Here is a 26,292-nt window from a genome sequence, read left to right on the forward strand (position 1 = left end):
AGGGACACTCTGACCAAGGCAATGCTTATAAAAGAAAGCATTTAATTGGGGGCTTGCTTATAGCTTTAGTTCTTTATCATCGTGGCTGGGAGCATTATATCATACAGGATACTGCAAAAGTCGTATCTGAGAACATTACATCCTAATCCTCAGGCAGAGAGAGAGAGAGAGAGAGAGAGAGAGAGAGAGAGAGAGAGAGAGAGAGAGAGAGAGAGAGACTTGGCCTAATATGAGTCTTTGAAACCTTGAAGTCTTCTTTCAATGACACACTTCTTCCAACAAGGCCAAGCCTAGTCCAAAAATGCCAGACATTCTAATTTGTTTAATTATTTCAAGTAATACCACTTTCTGGTGACTAAGAATTCAATTACAGAAGTCTATTGGGGCCATTCACATTCAAACTCCACATTCCATTCCCTAACTCCCCATAAGCTTGTAACTGCATTATAATGCAAAAACACATTCAGTCCCCATAGTCTATCACAGACTTAGCACTCTTTAAAAGACCATAGTTCACAGTCCCTTTTGAGACTCATGATAATCTCTTAAAAGTAACTCCCTGTAAAATCAAATCAGAACAATCAGATCACACATTTCCAAAATTCAATGGTATGGAATACATATTACCATACCAAAAGGGAGGAAAGGGAGCCTAGGGATGAAATATTGCATCTAAGCCAAACAAAGACCAGTAGGACAAACTCTAAATTCTCCATCTCCATGTCTGATGTCAAAGCACTTTTCAGAATTCCATTTCTTCCAGATTTGTTGATTATAACAAAATCCCGACTTGTACCATTTCTACACCTGTTCTTCAGCTCCCCTTTGCAGGTACCCATTGATTTTCATGCATCTGAGTTTCCTTGCATGAAGGCTCAGAGAGGAATATTGTGGAAACCTTGGAGATGAGGCCAGGATTGTGTTGGAGATCCCAAGATGTTGGAGGCATGACATCTTTAACTCAAACTGGATATCTGACTAGCTGCTTTTGAACCAAAAGTACAAAGAACAGATAAAGTATCTTCATGCCACATCCTTGATATATCAAAACAGCTTATTCACAATAGCTGTAATTCAACAAATCTATTGAACACAAAGCATATCAAAGTCTTCTCTGCTACATACTGAAAATTTTTACCACCATGAAATATATACATTGAAGTTCTGGTACATACTCGTGTGAATAAGAGGTATCAGTTTTGTGGAGGTGGTCAGGGCTAGTATGTCAGGTGATAATGACAGCACTCCTGCCGTGGAAATAATACCCTTATAAGAATTAGAAAGAGTAAGCCAGGCGATGGTGGCACACGCCTTTAATCCCAGCACTCGGGAGGCAGAGGAAGGCGGATCTCTGTGAGTTCGAGACCAGCCTGGTCTACAGAGCTAGTTCCAGGACAGGCTCCAAAACCACAGGTAAACCCTGTCTCAAAAAACCAAAAAAAAAAAAAAAAAAAGGAATTAGAAAGAGTAGAACTATTTTATTCTATGCAATGTCACTAAGACAACTTGGGCATTTGCACACAAGAGGAATGCTGTTAGGAAGAACTGAACCTGAGTGTATTGGATTTGGGACATATGAAATACCATAACTGGGGGAAATAAATTTCTGATATTTAAGTTACTCAGTATCTATTGATTTGTTGTTATAGAAAGTGTTCTAAGATATTCTCTAAAATTCACGTTAGTTCCCTTAAATTGTATGGTATAGATTTAAAATGTCCTTTATAGGACATGGGTTAAAGGCGTGATTGACATTTTGTAGTGCTCTTGGAAGACAGTAGGACCTTTAATAACAGAAGCCTAATAGGAATAAGTTTAATCATTGCGGGGGAACTAAAGGGGATACTAGACCCCATGGACCTATACATTCTGATGTTTTGTGATTAAGTTGAGATGAGTAGCCCTTGAAAAGTTCTTCTACCATGAAATACTGTATAGCCACAGGCCCCAGTGAGTATGGCCAAATGTCTACTTCTCCTTTCAGCTCTACAACCCATACCAGGACCTGTGCATGCTGTCCCAATCTCTTTGAGTTCATGTGTGCATCAATCCTGCTGATTTAGAAAGCCTTGTTTCCTTGGTGTCTCCTATCTTCTCTTACTCTTAAACCTTTTCTCCCTCCTCTTTCACAGGGTTCCCTAAAACCTGAACAGAGAAATTTGGAGGCTGCATCCACATTAGGGCTAATATTTTAAGGTCTCTCACTCTCTGCATGTTGTCCGGCTGTGTGTGTCTGCATTTATTCCCATCTGCTAAAGGAGAAAACTTCTCTCATGATGATGAGTAATCATAATCTACGAATATAAGAGAATGTGTTTAGGAGTCATTCTATTGCTAGATACTTCTAGTAGAGCAGTACTATTTGGTTTTAACCTAAATCTCTGGGCTATCTAGTCTCAGGCTCTTATCCACTCAAGCAGTGATGGATATGAATTCTATCTCATGGAGTGGGCTGTAAGACAAATCAGGTGTTTGTTGATTACTTTCATGAGCTTTGTAATGCTATTGCAATAGCATATCTTGCAGGCAATACACTATTGTATGTAGTGGCATTTCACTTACAGTTTAATGCATAAAACTTGCCTAAGGAACAGACAAGTAAAGCAGTCACATTGGCCATATAGACCAGGTAGCAATACCACACACCTTTAATCCCAGTAGACACACTAGCTTGCCGTCGAAACTATGTAGTAGTGTTGCATGTCCTTAATCCCAGACCTACAGAGGATTATAAAATGGAAAGAGATAGCATTCAGACTCTGTCTCATTCTGAGATTCCTAGAGGAAGAAGGATCGCTGTTTCAGATTAAGGTAGAGGTAAGAGCCAGTGGCTGACTGATTTGCTTTTTGGATCATCAGGTTGTACCCCAATTTCTCTCTCTGAATTTTTATTAATCGTGCTTTATTGAAGACCAAAGCATTTGTATTGTGGTTGTTTTTCATGCTTCTTCTCTGGTGGTGTGCAGAGTACTTCCTGTACCAAAGACACTAATATGTAGGGGTGAAGGTGCTATACAGGCACCACTGACTTTCCTTTGCTCAGTTAACTACGTGGGTGTTGTCTTCAGCAATAGGGCCTTGTTATCAGTCTGTGGAGGGCAACCTATAGACCAATAGTCTTAGCAATAACTTTGATTTTTAGGGGCTCCCATGGAACTGCCAACATCTCAATTAGATGTAAACCATTCCTCATACTGAAAACTTTATTTGGTAACAAGAGATAGCCAATTCTGACTCTGTCACCCCCATTATTTGGTAATTTCATATAAATTGCCTTCATATATGTATATATTTTGTGAAGCTTCTATTGTTTTAGTCTTCTAGTTCAAAATCTATCATAACTTTTAGGATTATTTGTGTAGGTTAGAAAATTAAAATAAACCAAATCAATTAATCAGAAACTTTGGTCTGTTATTTTCTGATTTTCTTCCTCTTGCTAACCTTCCAACGCATCTGTTTGTTTCACAGAAAAAAAAGTCACAAAATATGATTAGCTTCAATGATTCCAGTTTTCTTGCTTCCCAACACAGATATACTGTTTCTGAATTATGATACACAGTATAATTAAATACAAATTGACTTTGAAATCTGAAAGTCAGCAAACATAGATACTCCAAACTTGTGACCTTTTATCTTCAATAAAGTAGATATCACTATCTCCAAACACATTAGTCACTGGGTGTTGTTGCTTAGATGGTAAGATAGCGAGGCACTGGGAAGGGCATGTATTAAAAGCAATAGCATGGATTCTAAAACATCGTAAGGAGATGAACACTCAGAACCATTAAAGACAAAATACCCTTTCTATTTGAATGACAATAATAGCTAGGCATATCCATTAGTGCATTAATAGTACATGAAGTCACTACACTTGATCTACCTCGCTATTAATACTCTGTTTCCACACACATAATAATACAATCAGTGATAATATGAAAACTGTTCAATATTTGAAAAGAGTATTTTGAAAATTGGCTGAATACTTTTTCCCTTTTGTTCCCATCTAACATTAATACAAAGTGTTAGCACAGGGCCACCAAATAGTAAGTAGATATATTTAGGGTTTATTGAGTAAAGAAAATCCCTTGGGAATCAAGATTAAAAAAAAATCTGGGCCAAATATCAAGGATATGATTTAAAAACTAATTTTGGGACAAAATCATTTTAATCATTTTTTTTTCTGTGATTCAGGCTAAGTCACTTTTAACTTCTTGAGCTTTCATTACTTTACTTAAGAACTTAGGATAAAATGATACCTGTCTCTCAGAATAAGTATTAAAAAATAATACTATTTTAGCACTGCCTAGAACACTAGCAACTTGGCATTATCTATCTCTTTGCAGAGATAATTGCTAAATGCTTCAAGATGGTTGCTAAGGTGGTCAGCTTACCATATTCACATTATAGGAAATGAGAACAAAATTTGGGCTTTATCTTCACACAGAGTAAACTGTAGAACCATTTTCTGTGGGTTGATATATTATATTTACAAACCCCCCTGCATAGTGCTTGATAGAATAAGCAAATAGCAACCCTGGAAACACAAAATTGCATCAATATTTTTGGGTTGCTTTTCTTGCCTCTCCTAATTCTTGCCACACAGTTGTTTTAGAGAGCATGTGGGAAAATATCCAACCAAGCTGATAGAAGAGCAAATGGAAGCCAGTACAAGGGAAAACGTCATTTCTACCAAGTGGCTGGGCCCAGGCTGTTCCTAACACTTTTAGGTAGGCGGAGTAGGTTAAGGTTGAAGAATCTATGTGGCATTAAATCAGTAAGGAGTTTCTTTTCTTTTTAAACTGACCTGATGATCATTTGTTCCATTAGAGCTTTGGTTTCACAAAGTAGGAGAAGGAAGCCATCTCCTCTGGGCTTGATTTTGGCTTTTGTTCTTGACTCTGACCTAGCTGTTTGCCCCAGTTTAGGTCTTGAAATTGTTCCATCTCATGCTTAGAAGCAAGAAGCAAAGAGATACTTAAGACTTGTCAAAGACATCTGAGATAAAAGAGCATCTGGTTCCTGCACCTACAGTAGCCCCCAGCGGGTGTCCAATTTTGATTTCTCTCTGCCTGCCCCTGAGCCAGCATATAGAAGTGAGGCTTCTGTCTTCCTTTTTCTTCATAACCTGATTTGATGAATGTCTCCCAGCATTATCCTCAATCAGAGATTGTTTACTTTTCCACCAAAACGGCCTAAAGCACATCCATATATTTTCTTTTACATTTTGAGAGGTTAAAAATGGGTTAGAAAAGAAATATCCTTTGCTGGAGCAGAGAGCAACATCCAAGTTATTAAATATATTTTCCTCCTTTGGAAACATATGTAGGTAATACTGTTAAGCAGGGCTTATTAGGTAGTCCAAGGGAAGAATGTGGTTAAAACACTTTGTCAGCAAATCTCAACTTGGAACTAGCCTTCCTGTGTTTTGAATGCCCCAATGCATCAGAAGGCAGAAACATCGAGGTCTGAATCACAAGTACAGTGTGACACAGCTGGGTATCAATTCATCCTTCAGGTATTGCATTTCCGTGCTTGTAACTTAGGTGCATGACAAAACGCTGCTATGTGTTAGCTGCTAAGAAGCTGGCTAGTGACTTTCCTGCTTTACAATAAATTTAGCACCCCTGCTACTTCCCACTACTGCATAGAATCCTGCCTCCCAGATCATACACCGGGATAGCTTGATAAGCAAGATCACAGAAAATGGAGCGATTGGGGTGAACAGCTTGCATCTGTCTGAATGACAAGATCATTTATTTCTACTATATACAAATGTATTTGAAAAGGGTCTCTTTGTGGTATCTTCTTGCTTTCTGCTATTTTGCTGAGAAAAACAAAACAAATAAGCAAAGAAAGAATGGATTTTAGACAAATAGTTTAGTGTAAGAATGCCAGAATTATTCTAAAATCTGATAGCGGCAAACCAAACAAAGAATATTGTGAGGCATTTATTTTTCCTGTTGTAAAGAATTAGTCATTGATAAATATTTTAAACCAAGGCAAAGTTGAAGTAGATGTCAGCAGCCTCTGGAAAGATTAATAGACATGAACTAATTTAAATGTAAGAGCTAACTAGTAATGTCTGAGCCATCGGCCAAACATTTTAAGTTAAAAAAAAATTCTACAGGTGAAACTTATATCAGCTACTACGATAAAAAAAATATGTTACTAATTACTGTTTAAGTGAGCGCTGTGACATAGGTATGCCCCCAGCCATACAGACATAATTGTTTTATGTGTTCGTGGACCAACAGGTTGGCTCAGTGGGTAGAACTCATCGGCCTGAATTTGATCCTGATGGAAGGAGAGACAGACTCCCGAAAGTTGTCCTCTGACCTCCATATGTGCGTATGTGAGCATATGCACATAAGTAAATAAATGTAATTTAAAATTTTAAAAAAAAAGAAGTTTAACTGAAGTGTAATTGCTGGTATGACTCCCTTCAGCCTTTTCAGATGTCAGCTGGGGTATAGCAGGTGGGGGCAGTTAACTAAGCTCTAATATCATATGGTCCTAATCTTGTCCCTATGAATTTATACCTCAGAGGTCTTTTGCCATATCTCGACAGTAAATGTGTATGAAGAGATTCTGTGGCATTCTCATTACTGTCTACTCATGGACATTTATACATGAAAATTCTTCATGTATAAAATCAAGGTCCTTTAGTACAGTAAAGCAAATCCTTCAAAAAACCTCAAGGAGAAGAATGTTTTGGTTAAGTAGTAAGAGGGGAAAGTCTGAAAACCTTTAGATGACTGATTATGCTCACTTTCTAAAGCCTATGCCTTTACGGGCAGTTAAGGTCATAAATCATAAGAAAATCAGCAAGGTCTTTATATTCACAAATTGAGTGGATAAATGATAAGCTCATTAATTCACTAACTTATTCATACATCTATTAATTTGTTCACATATGTATGTATTCCTTTGTGATTTAGTAATTGATTCAATATTTATTTAAATATGCATATTATGCCTGCTTAGTACTGGGCTAATTGTTGCAGAAACCAGGAATTCAAAGTGACTTATCCACACTGACATCACTATTGAGTTACAATATCCTCATGAAAAATGTGCAGTATTTGCATTTGTTTGAAGTTTGAGTCTGTCACTTAGGGTCTTGTATTGGAAATGTGGCAACTTACAAAATGAAAGCAGTACTTTTTGGTTATTGTTTTTGTTGTTTTTATTACTCTCATTTACTGTATATTTCTGGATTTTCAGTTAAGATATTGTGGATGTTATCTGCCTGCATGAATTTTAAGAAAATTTAAGCCCTATCTTTGAATGCCTCACACTGTCAATTGAGTTCTTCGGTTTATTGAATCAACTCGGGCTTCTTTTCTTGTATTTCCATTTGTGTTTCTGTAATACTTGTAAAATCAGCACGCATGGAGTCCAAGCATAGCCATATGAAGGTACTCTGCCTGAGACAGAGAAATCATAGATTTAGAACTTCAGTCCTCATGGAAGTAGCAAAGAAAAACACACAATGATAAATTTATTTTATGTTATCCTTAAGTTGCCTAAATTTTTTAGGTGACAATTGATTGTGTTACCTTTGGATCTCTGAGAAAATGAGACGTAGATATTTGTAGAGCATCTCATAAGTACGTCCATGGATAATGTCTTCAAAGCATGTCAAAATAAAGACATTCTATTCCACATTTTGGTGATATATACACACACATACCATGTATGCACACACTAATACATATATTAATTAATATTTTGTTTTCAAAAGATACAAAAACAATACAGGCATTACATTTAAAGTAGCTGCTATAACATTAACATACCTAATCCAAGATATTTTTAAAGTTGAGGTAAAGCATGTATAGCATTTTATCAGGTGCTGGTAGATGTCAATTCTTCGTTAAACACTGAATAGTGAAAGGATGCGAAGTAAATATTGATGCTCAGCTGCACCATCTATGCATATTACTGAGCTTTACCTATTTTAAAGCATTTTGAGGCCTAAAACCACAAATTACCTCAAATTTCCTCAATTGATATGAAGGGCTGCTCTGTGTCACTCACGGCTGCCCTTGAGAAGGCAGACCACTTCCTTCTAATTTAAAGGTCAAAGATTCTCTTGAAAGAAAGGATAAATATGGATGAAAGACAACTTTTTTTAAGTTATTGTGCTTAACTGTTTGGAAATGAGAGATTTTGTCGATTTCTGAGGAGAACACACAAATGGTGGAGTTTGAATACAGATGAGAAATCTCCTTAGAACTTTTTTCGGGGGGAGGGGGAGGGCAGGAAAGGTCTGAATTGAAAGCCTGGCTTTACTAAGCATTACAGAGAAACCGTGAATAGGTCACAACATTTCTTAAGTAATTTTTTTCTCAAGTCGAAGACCACAGATTTTAAATCTCCATCTGTGAGATTTTAAGAAGTATTGAGGTATTTTGTAAACTTTCTTACAGGCGATGATATCATGACCATCAGAAATGGTCATCCGTAGTGTTGAACAACACATTAGAAACACTGTTTTGTATACACCAGGGAAATGCAAAATAATCAGAATTTCATGATATAACCATTGTGTTTTTTATCATCAACCACTGCTCCACCAAACCAGCTGTGCCTCCGAGAACATGTTCCAGGTCCCAGTACAAGATCATTAACTGGAAAACAAGTAAGTGATTTCAATTTCAATGATTTTAAAAAGATAGTCAGTCAAATAAGAATCTTACTATCTCATTCTATTGCATGGTCTCTGCTTTACCTAGATAGACTTCATTTTAATAATTCTTAGCTATAAGCATTTATACCAGCCACTGACACAATTGCGTATCCTAATTAGGACAGTGTTTCCAAAGGTTGTTCACTTAAGCTGAAGAGTCAGCTTCAATATGTTCTGATTAATATAAAGAGTCAAGTAGAGATTGTATACTAGGGAATGTGCCACAGAAGAGAACATCTAATACAGATAAGTATCTATATTTTTTAAAAGAAGAAACATTACTGTTGCATATGTAAGAAGCTATAAGGTGGCATGTGTTAGACTCATCATGTTAAGAAATTACCTAGATAAGAGGAATATTTATTTATCATCATCTACAAAATCAAATGAAAGGAAGCATACTAAAAACTAAGAATGTCTTATCTTATAATCAGAAAATGTATTGCCATTGTTTATCAGATATAATTGACCTGAATTTAGTAATTAGAGTAGCATTTGTGTTTGCTGTTTGACCTTAAACAAAACCATACTAAGCACCTTAAATTATAATTATAAGGAGTAATTTTGCAACTTGGAGAAAGAGAACATCCAAAGTAGGTTACTAGCTGCCCATAAAACATAAGAAATCATGACTATATTTCAAAGACAATCTTGGGCCCCTAAGCTGGCAAGATATATATTCCCTTTTAGAAAGATTAACATATAGAGCAAAGAGATGCAGAAAAAGCTGGAAGCTACATGTTTCTATAGTAAATGTTAACTTTAATATATAAAATATGTACCTTTATAAGACACATAATTATATCTTTATTCATATTTAGAAGGAAGTTTCAAATAGTCAGTCATGATATATTTACAGATTTTATTGTAGAATACACAGAAAACATCAAATTTTTAACCTATAACACCATAAAAAAACAACCTAAGTTTAATATTTGGTTGCTTTACTGAAAATATCATATTCAAACATCACTCTGTCTGTACTTCTTCAGCAAGGATACTCATTTGAAATATGATTTCATGTTTTATTTTATATTGGCTTTGTGGATAAAATTTTGCTGTACATTTCTGACTGATCTTTAGCTAGCAATATTCTTGTCTTTTATTCTTGAGTATGAAGACTATTTTTGTGTATTGCCACACCGAGCAATATGTATTTATTTGTATAATGTATGTTTTCTGTAGAGTCTGGTTATCAATTATGGTTGTATAAACATCAGTATAGTTTCTCAAGATAAAATAGAGAAAGACCATTCTCCCAGATTTACTTTTATTTTTACTTTTATTTTATTTATTTATTCCTTTTAGGTAAATAATCTCATGAAAAAAATGTTATATTTTCTTTACTAAATACTTAACAAAATGAAATGTTTTATGTTTTCCTATTTCTTCTTGTTTCTTATACAAATGTAGACATCTAATTGTATTTTTCATGTCTGTTTTCCTTCAGTGAATGTTTTGCTTTGTTTCTTTTTGGTGTTATTGTCAAGGTCAGACTCTGAAGTCCAGGATGGCCGTGAATATGCAATAGTCTTGCTGTCTAGCCTTTCAAGAGTTATGATTATAAGTAAGAGCCACCATGTCCAGTTCTGCGTATTAGTTTATAGAATCTTTCTCACTCTTTAATTTTGTAGATATGTAGTATTCCAATTGTAAAAAATACAAGGTTCTAGTGCTCACAGGTAAGCAGGGGTTGAAATCAGGAGTGTTAAACATGCACTGTCTCTTCACTGGAGGCAATGTATACTTACTTTTCTTACACATAGAAAACTGGGAGTGGAAGTAATCAATAGCCTGTTGACCTGTGCTATCTGTAGCAGAAGGCCACACCTGGATCTCCTAAACTATTATTTTTATCCCAGACTCTTCCTCTTTAGACATTTATCTTGTTTTTCTTTTTTTTAAAGATTTATTTGTTTGTTTGTTTGTTTATTTATTTATTTATTTTGTTTACTGTGTTCTTTCTGCATGTGTGCCTGCAGGCTAGAAGAGGGCACCAGATTTCTTTACAGATGGTTGTGAGCCACCATGCGGTTGCTGGGAATTGAACTCAGGACCTCTGGAAGAGCAATCAGTGTTCTTACCCTCTGAGCCCTCTCTCTAGCCCTTGAACATTGTTTTCAGTTAATACAAATGATCCCCGTAGGGAATGTACATAGGCCCTAAAGTTACTGAGTTCATACTAATATAAACAACTGTATGCAGTATTTGTATATACATGCATATTTGTTCACACACACATATACGAGAGAGAGAGAGAGAGAGAGAGAGAGAGAGAGAGAGAGAGAGAGAGAGAGAGAGAGAGAGAGAGACTGTGTGTGTGAATCATGATTTTTTGAGTGTATCTTGGGATAAATTTCTTCTTTGTTCAAGCATAAACATGTTCGTTGTACAGACAAGACCAGCTCCCAAAATCTTGTAGTGTGTTTCTTTTCTATATAGTATCATTTTCATAATTTTCAGCTACACCAACATTTTTCTTAAAACTTAATGGAATTCTAAATCACTAAGAATGTTATGTAGAAATACGAAGAGGTTCATTGTCATGTATCTCAGCTTCTCATTCCAGGCATTCTTTGGGAGACCTTTAGAGACTTTATTGGATTCTCCTTCTCTGCCCTCCTTCTTCCGTGAAAGTCCTTAATATTCTGAATCATGATAATTGATTTTCTTGACAGTATATTCCTCCATAAGAAGAAACATGACTACATCTTATTGAATGCCTATTAAATTCCTGGATCCATGTAGAGTCTTAAGGAAACAGAGATGGAAATACTGATGTCAATGATCATACAAACACAATTAGGTGCTTAGAAAGACAGGCTGTTTGATCTTGTCCATGTGGGTTTTGTTACTTCCCAATCCAAAATGTTTAAATAAGACAGCAATTGTTCAAATCCAAACTATTTTTTCTTTTTCCTCTACACATTTCAGGGTAAGGCTACAATCTCTTTGATACCTATCATTCTAAGAGATTATGAAGTAGTATTTAAAAAAAACACATAAACGAATTTTTGACCTAAAAAGTGGTATTTAAATTCCTTAAGCTGCAGGTTATAATAATATTTTGGTAGAGATCTTGAGATTAAAAGCAACATGTAAAGTTACTGCTGTTGTGAAAAGTATATTGAGAATTATGGCCACTCAACCTAAAACAAAACAAAAAAAGTTATTATGAGAAAAAAAAAACAAATAATCAAAGAAGAGAAGCAAAAAGAACTTTGGTCATTGTAGAGACATAAGAAAGACAAATTGGATCAGTATTCTCAGCCATGTTTTTAGGGTCCTGACATAAATTTACATGTTTCCTGATGAAGAGACAGAAGAAGAGGTCAAAGAGCATTCATAGTTATTCAGTGCGAATCATACTGTAGTCTGACTGAGTATTATGATCTCAGGGTTGTTCAGTCAAGACCTTATCCTATCAGACAATCATTGAGACTCTTGATTTCTTTGACTCTTTGTCACAAGATGTTTATACATTACTCTGAATGTTCCTAAAATACACCAGTACTGCTCTAAGAGCAACTAATAATAATACACACAATTGAAAACTGGAGGCAATGACACCAAGGTGTTATTTAATTTTTAATTACCTATTGGATACCAATAGTTCAGGTGACATATCAGTATTTTTAGCATACACAGCCTCTATGTCCCTGATAGGTGATCATTACTACAAACAAAATAATATAAACAATACTATTGACTATATTAAGAAAAGAAAAATACTCCAAGTTCCATGTACCACTTAAGATCTTAAATAAGTAAATTTAATTTTTAGGGAATATTTTAACATTGAGTCAAATGTTAAAACTAACTTTTAGACCCTGCTGCAATGGTGGTGTTAGCAGACTTTTTGCAATATTAGTAATATTCTTTCTAGAAAGCTATATTAGAATGGTGTTTCTTGTTTTAAACAAGTATTCTTTCCCTACCTTTGAGGTTCCTCTGAGTCTATTAACTAGAATGCTACCAGGACCCTTGGTTATAGATGAGCGGTGAGACTCTGCACATTGGGAACCTCTGAGTCTACAGCTATTGCTAGGAGCATGCAAACATCATTAGAGTAATATCCAATGGAGTCACAGAGTATTCTCTAGTAATGCTTAGTTAGAGATTTTTAAGACTACTTAAATATTGTGTAATTTCTCATCCCTGTCGAGCTAAAATATGTATTGTTTGGAATGAAGTGTGAACAGGAGAATGCAGCCTCAGGAAACATACATGTAGATAAAGAACCTAGAAAACACGATAGGAACATCTGAATCCAGCCAAGTCAGGCTTACAAAATTCCTTAATTATATTTTAATTTTAATTTGTTGTGCAGTGAACAATTTTTGTTTGACCCTGCTGTTAATTTGTCACATAACATTTCAGAAAATCTCGATTCATTTTCTCTAATATGTAGAGAGCTAGCCAAGCATTTGTTACGCTCAAGTTCCACATTTCTAAATGATCTACAAATATAAGTGACTTCCTCATATATTTTTTAAATGCATTTCAAAAATTTGTTGTGAATTATACATTGCACACAATAGCTGTAGATACTGTTAGATTATCTGCACGTGATTAGACCCTACACTCTTTCATCAGGATTGTAGGAGGAGCTCAGGAGGACACACCCATCCATGAAGAATTAACGTCAGTTAAGAGCTGCCTGGAAAGGGAGAATCATTTTTTACAGTTGTGTAGCCCAACCAGTAAGTTGCCTATGTTCCATTAACATCCTACCCATGTTTATTCAAGCAAGGCTAATTACTCTACCCTGAAAAAATAATTTCAGAGGAAGTACGATGAGGCTATGAGAATGTAATGTTGGGTGGATATGATCCCAATATGTTATTATTTGTGTAAAAATCAAAAAAATAGTCACACGGGGGAGAAAAACGATATGAAGATCAAAAGAGAAAGTGTATGAGAATTGAATCTGAGAAAAATACACTGTATATATAAATGGAGATGCATAATGAAGTTCATTACACTCTGCAACTAATACATGGTAATAGTTTTGAAGAAAACAACTTATGGATGCAACTCAGGATATTCCTGCTCACATCAAAGTATCTTTATATTTTTAATAATATTTGTTGAGTTGTTTTAGCTCAAGCTGGGAACACTGAATTTCTTATGTGAACAAAAAAGGTTACATTTACAGACTGTATATGCTTTTGATTAATAATACATTGTTAGTCAATTATTATTTAATAAACTCCATGGTTTTAGAAAACAACATCCAGATGGTCCTGTGGCTTCTGACCTTTATTTCCTCAACAAGACCATTTTATTAATTCCTTTTAAAATATCTGAAAACAATTAAAAGAAGAAAAGGAGTGTAGTGATGTACTGATAGAATTCTCCTTCTATGTTTAGAAATAACCAGTTGGTTGCTCCTCTGAACTTCAGTTTTTATTCCCCCTAAAAGGCATGGATAATACCTGTAGTACACAATAATTATTAAGTATGTATGAATGATATTTTTGTTTAGTATTGAAATTTTGTAAATGTTTCTTTTATTTTCACATTCAGTGCTTTTGTTTGTTTGTTTCTTTGTTTTACTCTGCTTTACCTTCACTGAAGGGTATTGAAAACCCATGTAAAATCAGAGAAAGTCTACAAATTAAAATGAAAAATGCTTTGCTGAAAATGAATTGACAGCATTTTAATCATACTGAATAATGAAACAGTGCAGTTTTCATAATCACATGAAATCCAAACCCTGCTATACTTTTCACCAAACAATAATGGGAACATCATAGAATAATCTGGACAAATATCCGATTGGCTCAAATCACACAGGCTAAAGGAATTAATTAACTACTGTTTAGTATAGGGTTAATTTTTTGAGATTCAAGAAAGCCCAAATTTCTGGCCTCGTGAGTAGCAAAGAGTAGTAAACGGTATGAGATTTGCACTTGATTACAAGATGCCATCTCGGGGTGACTTTGTTCTCTTTTTGCAGAAACCTGTAGCAAAATGAGATGCTTAAGAAAATACAAGGAATACAAGGAGCCGGGCGATGGTGGCGCACGCCTTTAATCTCAGCACTCAGGAGGCAGAGGCAGGCGGATTTCTGTGAGTTCGAGGCCAGCCTGGTGTACAAGAGCTAGTTCCAGGACAGGCACCAAAGCTAAAGAGAAACCCTGTCTCGAAACCCGCCCCCCCACCACCAAAAAAAAAAAAAAGAAAGAAAATACAAGGAGATCAGGGAGGATTTTGAAAATGCAAAAAATGCCTTTGCAAATTTCTAGCAAGATGGAAAGTGCACCATTCCAACCCCCAATTATCTGACTTCAAGTGTTCCAACATCATCCACAAAAGTTAACTTCTGAAGAGAACTTTAGAAGTTATTTAAGATTCCCCTAAGTGAAACAGTTACAAGGAAAGCCCACTTATGAATTCTTAAAGTAAACTCATTTTTTTCTAAATAAAGCTATTGTCTAAGGAGAATATGGAAATGGTGTTTATATTTCTCAGAAATCCAAAGAAATGTTCTATAGATGTTTTTTTAAGTCCATTGGAGTCTTGACATCTGTTAGTTCACTTATTTCTCTGTTAAGTTTCTCTCCACCGGACCTGTGCATTGTGAGCGTGGAGTATTGAGGTGTCCTACTATTAGTGTGTATGAGGTGTGATTCTTTTTAGTATTATTTCTTTTACATACATGGGTGCTCTTGTATTTGGGCATTGATGTTCAACATTGAGATTTCATCTTGATGGATTTTTCCTATGATGAGTATGAAATGTCCTACGCCATCTCTTTTTATTACTTTTAGTTTGAAGTCTCTTTTGTTAGATATTAAGACCACCACACCAGGTTGTTTCTTAGGTCCATTTGATTGGTAAATCTTTTCCCAGCCCTTTATTCTTAGGTAATATCTGTCTTTGAGCTTGAGGTGTGTTTCTCACTTGAGCTAATGGGAGTTCACTGACTCAGAACTGACAGCATATGATCAAAGAGGCCCTCTGAATGTGGGGGAGAGTATTGACTAGGACAGTTTGTTAAGTTTCTGGTATGCAGCCAGATTTCTCCCTACTGCTTGAACTGTCTTTTTGAAGCCTATTCTCTTTGGAGGGATAGCTTGCTCAGCCTAGATATAGTGGAGAAGGCATTAAGCCTGCCTTAAAGTGACGGGCTAGACTTTGTTAACTCCCCATGGAAAGACTTACTCTCTGAGGAGTGGATAGGGGATGGTGGAGTGGAACCTGGGATGCTTACATAAAATTTCAATTAAACAACAAAAAAACAAAAGGGAAAAGAAAAGCAGGCACTTTCTAAAGTAGAACTTACATCTAAAAACACACATTATTCAAGCACATAATAAACACATTGTAGATCGGAGACCCAGCTGATTATATATCAGTTGATAATTATTGATAGCTGTGCCAATATCCTTATGTTATTTGGCCAGTACTTGTCCATTTAGAAAATATTGGTAATCAAAACTCCTCAAAAAAATCATAAGAGACCAAGTACAAATTATAATATCTTTAAAGAGTGACATTGGTTTTTGTTTGTTTGTTTTATTTTGAAAGAGGTGTTCAGTCCTCACTTCAATGCAGACTTTAGTTTATATCTATGTAATTCTATTTATTGTTTGCCGGATTAATTATATAGTTAATTAATAAAATTTGTTGTGTCTCTGCTGGACCTGATAGGTCCCAAGTGAAAAAAAATAGTACAGCACATTTAAAATATTTCAGTAAAATACAGAGTGAATATCCCAGAAATACAAAATCCCAAATATGTGTTTTATCACAATTCTGTTTCCAAAAACTGGTGATTCTTTAAGGGAGAGGTTTTCATTAAATGCCTGAAGGATTTAAATAAGCATAAACTATTATATTTAAAGCATGTTTATGTCAAAAGAATAACCACGTGTATTTTCCCTACAAGTCACCTATGAATAATGCTAAGTTCTTTTTCAAATTTAGTGAATAAAATTCAGGTAATATGTCCAAATTTTTTCCCAAAGTTTGAGGCCACTGGTCACTGGAAAGTGATAAATGTATTTTGAAAAAGAGTAAAACATGATATTTGCTATCCTCAATAGGTAAAATGAAGTTGGTAAATCAATATTTTGAAATCAAAGGACTTCTAATGTAAATAAATGGGCATGCTTGAGTTCTTGCCAATGTGAGCCCAAATTAGGAGGAGCAACCTTGGGACTCCCTCTATTAACTGGCAATCTGCACAGATCCCAATTGAGGAAAAGGTCCCTAGTTGCTCAGGTGTCAGGGTATTTTCTAAGGGTGCTTGGAAGATAAGAAGGCATAACTTGCCCACAGAAACCTACACTTGTTTATGACAAGAAAGGCCCAACCGTTTAAAGTGGACACTAGTGTAGGGCAGGTGGATGGTCAGCAGGAGGAAGTGGAACTTCTTGGTTGGTTAGTTTCGTAAATACAAATGACAACACCTTGAGGTCTGATCTTGAGTATTCAGGGCAGAAATGAACAATTATTTCGTTTATAGGTGACAGGTAAAGTAAACTTTCTTACTCTTTAAATTTTCCATTCTCCTCCATGTAGCCAAAACATCTCAATGAGTCTGTCTACACAAAATGTAAAGATATAATATGTAAAATCAGTGAGGGAAAGGGTAAGCTTTAACTACAGTAGTTTTTTGTACAATTTCACATATTGTCCTTGTGAAAAAAGGAAAAGGTCCTGGCTTTCTTACTGTTTTTTTAAATGCTTTGTGTAAGATAAGACATGTGTAGCAGACAGTGCTGAAAGACTGCTGTCCTTATCAGAATCCTCAAACTGAGATGCTGAAGCTATCTCCTCCACTACAACACACGAATACCTGGAGACATTTCTGTTTGCTGTAGCTTTATGGAGAAAGTCACTGAATACAGTTGGAACGTTCCAGGAATGTGGGATATGCTAGGATGCTCAAGACATTCTCCATCAACAATAAATTATGCAGCTTAAATGATATTAGTTATTTCTATAAAAATTATAATATGTATTATGTATACCAAATGTATACACCATATATATCTACACACACATATATATATACACAGCATGTGTGTGTGCATATATAGTTGTATGTATACATATATATATACACACATATGTATATGTATACTATCTTATCCTATACCATTTTTCACTATTGGCATTGTGGATTAAGACTCTTCGTAATTCCATGGTCCTTTGTAAAATAATCTTCTTAATAAAGTTATCCATTGACACCAACAAAGACTCCCAGCAGTAGTGGAGAGAGTCCCTGAACTGGCCTTCCTTTATAATCAGATTAGTGATTACCCTAATTGTTATCATAGAACCTACACCCAGTAATGGATGGAAGCAGATGCAGCAAACTACAGCCAAGCACTGGACTGAGATCCTTGAGTTCAGCTGAAGAAAGGAAGGAGGAATCATATGAACAAGGGGGGGATCAAGATCATGATGGGGAAAATCACAGAGACAGCTGATTCAAGCTAGTGGGAGCACACAGACTCTGAACCTACAGCTGGAGAGCCTGCATGGGATCGAGCTAGGCCCTTTGAATGCAGGTGACAGCGATGTGACTTGATCTTTCAGCGAGAGGGACTGACAGTGGGACTGGGACTTTTTCCAGGTATATAAACTGGCTTTTTGAGCCCATTGCCTATGGTGGGATAGCTTGATTCGCCTTAATACAGTAGGGAGGGGCTTGGTCCTGCCTCAACTTGGTATGCCAGATTTGGTTGACTCCCCAAGTGAGGCCTAATCCCTTCTGCAGAGTGGATGGGGATATCTTGGGGGGGGGGGGGGATAGGAGAGAGCGGGAGTAAGGGAGGGAAGGGAAAGTGGGGTAGGTATGTGAAATGAAAAAAACAAGAAACCCATACAAAAATAAGTCATCCACATCACTGAGATATTAAAATTAAGATGAATTTATAGTACTTACAGGTCAATCTGACTTCTCTCATCCCCTCAGTATTGACATCTTCCTCTAACCCATTTTATATACCATCAAAGGAGTTTTATGAGTATAAGTTTTATAGTTCTTAGGTGTCTCTTTGCTCTGACCATCTGTGAGTGATATAACATTAACTTTTGGACCTTTCTAAACTTCTGACATTCAAGCATATACTTCATATTACTTGACAACCAAGGACTTAGTTTCTGCTGTAGAATAGGACTTTGCAGTCTCTTTTTGAATTGAATGCTGAAGAAACTTCAACTTTAATTAAAATGATAGTATCACCATTTAAAGGCTAAAATACCTACAAGGACACAAGTAATAATGGCCCAGTTTTATGTGACTTAGCAGACTAGCTATCACAAAAATACTTCTTTTGCGCCTGGCTTGTTTCAAGAAAGAGGAAGGCTGCCTTTCTCAAGATATGAATTCTGGATCTGATTGCTTCTGTGAAGAACATTTAAAGAGGGTTAGGCACCTCTGCTTGGACAAAAATTTACTTTGTGTTGAAAGTGTCAGAGTTGGCTGCAATTTTAGGCCATCAGCTTTTTCTGAGCAAAACTGAACATGGCTCCTGAGTTTTAGAGGACCACATACCCCAAAGAGCTACAACAGGAATGAGCCACTGTAGGAGACAGGGTTGTGCCTTTCCCAGAGGCCAGTTAGAACAAAGAAAAGAAAGCTGAGAAAAATGCCAGGTAATCACTAGAATCTACGACCTCCCTATTCTCCAGCAAGCAATTTGCTGTTTCACTAAGCAAACTCAAAGATGCCTCCACATCCCAGAGTGAGCAAATGACCATTTCCTACATACATCTTCATTCTCCATCAAGGTCAATTTCTTTTCTTCTTATGAAACCAGTCTTCCTCTGTTGACTGAGGTTTCTTTTCTGCCTGGTTCCCACAGTCGTTAAGTCCCAAAGTAATCACACAGAGATCTACATTAACTATAAACTGATTGGCCCATTAGCTCAGGCCTCTTATTAACTTTTATAACTTATATTAGACCATTATTTTTCTCTATGTTAGCCACGTGACTCAGTACCTTTTTCGGTGAGGCAGTTACATCTTGCTTGCTCTGTGGCTGGGCCAGGACTACAGAAAAAGCTTTCATTTTTCCAGAATTCTCCTGCTCTTATTTACCTGCCTCTACTTCCTGTCTGGTTGGCCCACCTATACTTCCTGCCTGGCTACTAACCAATCAGCACTTATTTAAAATATAATTGACAGAATACAGACCATTGTCCCACATTCCTCCAGTAATTTAATGAAGGTGGCAATTTTTATGTCATTTTATTACTGTATCTCCCATACTTAAACATTTTTTATATGCAACAGGCAGATTAATGATATTTTGAAGTAATTGATCCATGCAACAGCCCATGTTTGGAAAGGAATGAAGGCTGAAAGTGAGGCACTGGATATTCCCTGTACTGTGAATGGAGAAAACACTTCTGTTATTTAATGGCCCTCCAAGATCTGATTCAACTCTGTAAAATTAGAAATCACCCCAAATTTCTTCATGACCAATAATTGTCACAGTCAAAGAAAAAAATTCATTTTATAGCATGTTTATCCATAAAGCATGAGTGAAGTACTTCTTGTTACAGCCATATTTTTGTCATTTCATAATCATCTATGTTTTGAGTAAATGCTCACAGAAAGTTGAAAGCTTTAAAGAAAAGGCAAATACAGACAAATAATACAAATTAACATTTGTCAATGCAAGAACAATAAGATGATGTGCTTTTTTGCTTTTCCTTGTTATTTATTTCTTTATTTTCAGATATTATTATTATATTTCCCTCTACTTTATCCCTGGTGTCTCTCTCAAAAAAAATATGAGTATGTAAAACAATGCGGGAGAGCCAACCCAATTAGTCTGGTCATGTTGTTAGCTACAGGAAGCAACCAGAGATGAATGTTAGTGAAGGGCTCAACCATAGCCATGAAGGTTGTAGTTGGGTGCTGCAAGGGGAAAACTCACTATCAAAGCTGTTGGTATGTGTAGAGGTCTGCATTTAGGGAGAGAACACAGAGCTATTGTAAAGAAACCTGGTTCCCGAACCCAGGGTTTCACATGTCCTCAGCCAGCCTGCCTGTGGACCAAAGGGAATGTGGACAGAGCCTGGTCAAGTCATGATCACCAAAAGTTATGACAAAAATAAAATGCTGCAGGTCTTGAGTCATGGCAGTGGACAGCGGGAATGAGACCAAGGCAGGCCATGAAGGCAGCCAGACACAGGCAGAGAGCTATGTGGTGGGTGAGAGCCAGAGATCTATTAAGCACACCATGCAGAAAAAGTGGGTATTTATTTCATGGAATATGGAGGGAAAGGGAAAGGGGAGAAGGGAGAAGAACAGAGAGAGAGAGACAGAAAAAAAGAGAAACAGAGATAAGTGAGAGAAGGGGAGAAGTGGGGAAAGGGAAGAAGTGGGGAGAAGAGAGGCAGAAGCTGCCTTTTTGGGAGAGAGACAGAAAGGAAGTAAGTAAAAGGAAGAACTGGTTGCCTCATGGGACAGGGGAAGGAGTGGGTGGGCCTTGTCTCTTAAAGGGACAGGATAGACCATTACTAAGGTGTTCTACCAAAATGTATTAGTTCCCTGGGAATGAGGACATAGAGTGAGGTGTGACTACAGTAGAAGTTTTGCTACAGAGCAGGGTATGAGACTCAAGATGGACTTGTAGGAATGCAGGGAAAGGTGAAAATCTGCATCTAGTCTACCTGCCTCCTGGGAGAAGCCAGCTCTGTGAATACTTGGAGCCATAAACTAGAATAAAGCAAGGAATGTGTAGGGAGAAATGTTTGGTTCAGAAAATCTGTGTGATCCATTAGAGCTGAGAGTAGGATGGAGAAAGAGGCTGTAGACAGTGTTGAATGTGAAGGCCTGAAAATGTGAACATGACGGACCCTGCATGAAAATTGCACCACAGGTGGAGAGGTAAGTAATGAGTGCTTAGAAGCATGGGATAAAACCAGACTCGCTGAACATAGCAGACAACGAGGACTACTGAGAACTCAAGAACAATGGCAATGGGTTTTTGATCCTACTGCACGTACTGGCTTTGTGGGAGCCTAGGCAGTCTGGATGCTCACCTTACTAGACCTGGATGGAGGTGGGTGGTCCTTGGACTTCCCACAGGGCAGGGAACCCTGATTGCTCTTCTGGCTGATGAGGGAGGGGGTCTTGATTGGGAGAGGGAGAGGGAAATGAGAGGCGGTGGCAGGGAGGAGGCAGAAATCTTTAATAAATAAATTAATTAATTAAAAAAAGAAATAAATAATAGATAATAAAAAGGAACAAGAAAAGCAGGGCATAAAATCAGCAGTAAAACTGAATATATTTGTAAATATGGCACATGGAAATAGTATTTAACTATCTGTATAGTTGATTAGATGTATTTTGATAGCCAGATGAGCAGAAATGAAGCAGAAACAAAGCCAGAGATATGTAGAGTTTGTAAATATTATATTCCTATCCCCATGATGGCGGCATATCTGCCGCCATCTTTGGGCTGCTCTGGGTTTTGGAGACACCAAAATAAGGCTATGCCTTCTTCACTGCCAGCAGCAGTAGCCTCTGCTGCTACTGAGTGGGTAAAAAGACCTAGCAATGGCCTAGAATACTGCTACTGCTGAGATTATTATGGCAGTCCATGTACAGGGCTGTGGCCATCTGAGTCTGGCACATGCTGTACAGTAGAGCCAGGAAGGGCAGACAAGAAAGTTTAAAGGGCTATATCTCCCATAATCAATCAGCACCAGGAGTTGGTCAATGGAAATGCCTAGAGGCTAATTGACCCAGGAGCCAATTAGCCTATATGGATAAATCTATGGCTTTGAACAGAGACTTCAGGAGTTCTTCTAATTTTGTGATTACAAGATTTAAAATAAAAAAAAAGTAAAGACAGTAAAAGTCGGTATGGCTATACACACCTAAGCGTATGAATGTGGCAGTCTCAGAGATGCTGTAATGGCAGACACCTGAGAACCTGAGCTAAATTGCCAGGAGGTCATGGCCTGTGGCAGAACCCCTGAATGTGGCCTGTGACCTCAACTTTCCCATCAGGGGAAAAAAACTCATTATAAGCAGTGACTAGAGCCCCTCTTCAGATATGAGGAGGGTAGCCTAAGGGGTTTTGTTGCTGATCAGAAATTGGGACAATTGCTTAAAAGCAGGACTGCCTTTGGACCCTCACTCATCCAAAAAACTTTTTTTGTCTTTTGGTTAGAATGGGTTTTAAAGAATTGTGATTTGACAAACTGTGTTATGGTATTGACCTGTTAATATTTTAGTTTACTATAAGATATTAATGATTAGATAATGATTAGAACTTGTCGAAGAAAAGTTTGGCATTAGCAATGAATTCTTAGATTTTACCAGTTTGATAAGACAAATTTAGGTTTTGATACAGTTAAAAACTCTAAACCAATTAAAAAGTATGCATTCCTAACCCTGATGATCCCACACACCTTTAATTAGGAGATAGTATAACCATAGAAGTATGCATAGAACAAAGTATTTTCTACTTGTTTACTATTAGCTAGTGAACTCTCTTGGCAGAAACTTGGCTAAGAGACACAGAGCCCATTACTTTTCCCTTTAACCTTTTATTTACAGAGGTTGACAGTCAGTGCCAGGTTTGATCTGTGTAATAGTCCTGGTTGTCCTAGACCTAGCTCTTGTAGACCAGGCTGGCCTTGAACTCACAGAGATCTGTGTGCCTCTGCCTCCCAGTGCTGGAATTAAAGGTGTGTGCCATTACCACCTGGCTCATATCTAGATATTTTTTAAAGTAAAAGAAGTGTTTGAATTGAACAGACTTGTGATAGATCATACTTTATGGATATGGAGCCTAGATGTTCCTGGGGATACAAGTCATCAATTCAAGAAAAAAAAAAAGAAAGAAAAGAAAAGAAACTAAGGAAACCAAAATCAAACAACAGCATTTTTTTTTATGCAACACATTATTTGAAAAGAGAGAAAGGATCCATGTTGCTGGAGATGCCACGCTCTGTGACAGGTTGGGGCAACTGTTTTTTCTTTCATATTTTAATTTGTAGGTGGACTATGGACACTATAATATTTTGAAGGAATTAGATGGCTCAGAGAGTAAAAGTGCTTGCAACGTATGCCCAAGAACCTGACTCAAATATCTAGAACCAAATGTTCCTAAAGTTTTCCTCTGACCTACAGATGCACACACACACAAACTCACACACACAGAAAGACACACATTCATGTAAATAGCACATAATATGCACAAAAACAACAATGAAAATTGTTTAAACGACAAGGTTTTCAAATTCATGGACTTAACTAAACTGTCTAATGCAATCTCCAGAGGACCAATATTTGGGGGGGGGGGATAACCCTAATGTTTGTGAGAGAATCCTCAGTGGTGGCAGCAATAATGCCTCAAGTGCAGGCATCTTAATGAATGCTCTGAATGATCCTGTCTGCTAATCCATCATTTAGAGTCTGCTGGAACCAGGTACAGATGGTTCATACAAGCTAGAAGACAAAAATAAAGAGCAAGCACATTTGAAAAAGTTTCAGCAATCTCCCTGAAATTTTGGGGTGTTTGAGACTTTTATTACGAACCAGCATTAAAAGGTAGAGATGAGAATTAACAAGTGATCCATAAACTTAAAAGGTGCACAATTGGTGCGAGTCTCTAGTTGTCTTTAAAATTTCTATGATAGACTAGAGGCATAGGTTAACTTGAAGTTTACATTGTTGAGGCTTCTGTACAGAGAATCTCCATCTGTATAGTATGGGTTTCTACATATCTTTTATTCTATAGGTAACAAATAAAGTCATAGAAGGACTTAGTGGGTCATCAACATTCACCTGCAGCTCCTACAGGCATCTCCGTTCTGTGACTGAAATCTTAGGCTCCAGGAGGCTGACAGGGGGACCATAGCTGCATGCTGCTGACGAGCTGTGATGGTCTTGCATTGGATACTTAGCGTCTTTTTTTTTTTTAGTAGGCATCTTTTTCTCTCTCATAGAACAAGTAAGTTGAAACCTCCCTCTGCACACTTTTCTGATAGTCACAATTTCCAAAAATCTCTAATATGGCATTACTTTTAGGACGCCCAGAATTCCCACCATAACTAACACGAGGATATCATCTACATTTTCATTCTTTTTTCTTTCAGTAACGAAAGTTCCATGAAGACAATGGGGTCTGATACCTTGCCTAATCCTAGGTCTCACTGGAAACGGGAATATTGTCAGTAATGAATATAAGTAGTTTGTTTTGTTTTTTTAAATGGAAAAAAATACAACAGTGTTTTCCCTTACATTTTCTCTATTTTATACCAGAAGCCTCATTTCCTTTTCCACTGGGATGCCACCTGTCCCTAGCAGATGCTTCCTTTATTAATCCTTTGACAGTGGCTGTTGCCAGCTCATTTCCTGAGTTCTCAGTGCTTTTAACAGGAAAACTTCTTTTCATGAGTTATATTATTTGGTCATATTTATGATCCCTCTGTCTGTGTGTGTGTGTCTCTTGTCTCTCTCATTCTTTGGATCTCTCCCTGTTTATGGTGTGTGTCTTTCCTACCCTCCCCATTTTGCTGCTTTTGATGCAGTCATCTTAATTTGTAGATTCCATCAGAAGAAAGGAGTGAAATTTTAAAACCCTTGATAATGTGAAATTTGGCTTAGGCTCCCCTGAGAGGCAATACCTTCTGTTTGATTGCTTCCCTTGTGCACAGGGAAAGTGTGGGAATGCGTGACGAAATGGAAAAGACTAACTTTCCTTACTTTCCGGGGTAAAATTAAGAAAATTTCATAGTGATGTCATGTCCACTTTCTTGAACTAAAATAATGTGGCCATACATATTTATTTTCAAGTCTGAATTACAATTGCAAGAATATTCTCTGATGACTACTGCTTTTTGGAGAATTAGAAAGTGTGTGATGTAGTTGGGTGGTGGTTGATAAAAAAAAAAAGCCTTTAATCCCAGCACTTGGGAGGCAGAAACAGATGGATCTCTGAGCCTGGTCTACAGAGTGAGTTCCAAGATAGTCAGGGTTAGTTACACAGAGAAACCTTGCCTTGAAAAACAAAACAAAACAAAAAAAATCACAACAATAACAACAACAACCAAACAAAGTACATGGTGTGTAAAGGAAAGGGCTTTTGTGCCTGGTTGTATAAGAACTCTATGTAGTCAATAATGTCGAAGGAGCCAGTCCCTCCCACATAGGAAAAGCAGCTTTCTGACAGTCAAAACTCTGCCTTGGTCCATGGTTCTAGAATTTGAACTCTTAAGAAATCTAACTACAACCCCATTCTCATTTGAGTATCACTAACAGGTGATTGTGAGTTATTTCTTTTACTTCTTCAAACTTACATTTCTAAGTCCTCACCTCATGATGGAATATTTTAGATTTCCAAAAAGTCCAAGAGAATGGGTGCACACCTTTGATACAAAGCAGATTTTCTTTTAGGAAGCTTAGCATTATGTGACTTCATATTTTTCTGACAGTCTCTAGTTTTTTTTTGTTGTTGTTGTTTTCGAGAAGATGATTTTACAGCTCAAATCCCTGACTGACGCTCTTCATCCTATTCTGTTTCAACCCCTTCAAAATTTTACTAAAAACATGAATGTAAATATTTTCCACCATACTTTAAGCTTTCAGTGAACAAAGTTTATTCCCATAT

Source organism: Microtus pennsylvanicus, chromosome 6, assembly GCF_037038515.1.
Source record: "Microtus pennsylvanicus isolate mMicPen1 chromosome 6, mMicPen1.hap1, whole genome shotgun sequence".
NCBI lineage: Eukaryota > Metazoa > Chordata > Mammalia > Rodentia > Cricetidae > Microtus > Microtus pennsylvanicus.